Here is a 1,522-nt window from a genome sequence, read left to right as displayed (position 1 = left end):
GAAGACCCTTCCTACTGCTCTCTACCTTGTCTTCTCCCACTTACAGTTGTTAAAAAGTGGCAAGGCAGAGCCCTCCCATTTTTAAAAGTCCTGGGGTGTTGTTCCCCCCTGTTCAGGCACCCCTGGGGCCCTGCACTTCACAGAGCTCTCCCTGATTTCAGCTGTTAGTGAGGGAGCCTCACTGCTAGCGCAGACTGGGCAGTTCCTTGCATGAGAGACACTGTCCCAAAGCAGGACTAATGCTTAGAGCTGGTTATCAGTGACTTCAGATCTGTTGGTCTGCAGCAAGACTCTCCATTGAGTCTTAACCAGCTCTGTTATTACACAGGGAAGAACAAAAGGGTCAAATGGGGCCTGGAACCCTTAAGAAGAATCCACCCCACCGAGTACAACACTTGTCGCTACCTGCTCCCAGCCCCACTGAGAATGTTTTGGGGTCACTCCTTGCCTTGATCAGCCTATGGGTCTCGGAGAATGATAATAAACAGGTGCTCCAGTGGCACAATTGGTTAGCGCACAGTACTTATAGGGCAGTGCTGAGAGGAGCTATGCTGAGGTTGTGAGTTCAAACCTCACCTGGAGCACTGGTTTTCATTAACCAAGTGGGGTCACCCCCTTAGTTGGCCCTGTGGAATGTAGAATTCCAGCCCTGGGGACACTGAGGAGGGGAGGAGTTAAAAATGCCCCTTCACTTGTTACCTCCTCTCCAGAGCACAGGTGAGAATCTACCATCCTTTCTCCTGCCCAGCCCCTGTGCCAGGATCCCTCAAGCAGAGCCTGGAGTCCTGCCCATCCTTGACCCCTGAGCCTGGAGGGAGAGGAGCAAGGAGCCATTGTTAGAGGCTTTCCCTTCCCCCGCCCACTTCCCTGGCTCTAGTCACGCAGACAGCAAGCAGCAAAAGACCAGAAGTCAGAAGCGCAGACAAAGGGATGTTTACTGGGGTTAGTTTCCAAGCAGGCAGATTCCGAAGCCCTTCACACCAGTCGGGCTTATCTCTATAGACCGACAGAGTCTGTTCCCCAGTGTCCCCCTTCCCAGCTCTGACACCGCAGTTCTTACAGTCTAGGCCTGTGCAGGCAGCCTGAATCTCTCTATTCTAACAGCCATCGGTCCCTGTGGGAAAATGATCTATTCAGGGTTGTCCCTAGACATTTTGGTGCCCTAAACAGCACCCCCGTCCCTCAGCCCGAGCTGGCAGAGCGGAGCAGGCTGGGGCCAGGTCACTCCACTTCCCGCCGCCCGGTAATTGCAGGGCAGGCCTGACCCCACACTCACGGGGCGGCGGGAAGTGGAGTGATCCGGCCCCAGCCCACTGCACTCTGCTCCTGGCCTTGGCACTTGGGGGTTGGGGGGAAACACCCCCCAGCACTCACCAGTGGCGCGGCTGGGAGCTGGTGGAGCAGAGCAGGCTGGGGCCAGGTCGTTTCACTTCCCACCGCCCGGTGAGTGCAGGGTGCACCTGATCCCTCCTGCCGTCCACCGGGATGTAGCTCAGGGGAAGGGGCGGAGTGCGGGGGGATG

The 1,522-nt window shown here is 56.6% G+C and overlaps 1 non-coding gene across 1 annotated transcript; it reads left to right on the top strand.

Moving 5' to 3' along the window:
- The first annotated feature begins 490 nt into the window (after positions 1-490).
- Positions 491-584, top strand: TRNAI-UAU. The gene is made up of 2 exons: positions 491-528; positions 549-584. It is a non-coding gene; the product is annotated as a tRNA-Ile (tRNA).
- Positions 585-1,522: the final 938 nt, after the last annotated feature.

Source organism: Mauremys reevesii, linkage group 17 (genome assembly GCF_016161935.1).
Source record: "Mauremys reevesii isolate NIE-2019 linkage group 17, ASM1616193v1, whole genome shotgun sequence".
NCBI classification, from domain to species: Eukaryota; Metazoa; Chordata; order Testudines; family Geoemydidae; genus Mauremys; species Mauremys reevesii.
The sequence above is the reverse complement of the archived record's forward strand: the minus strand, read 5'-3'. Positions and strand labels throughout refer to the sequence as shown.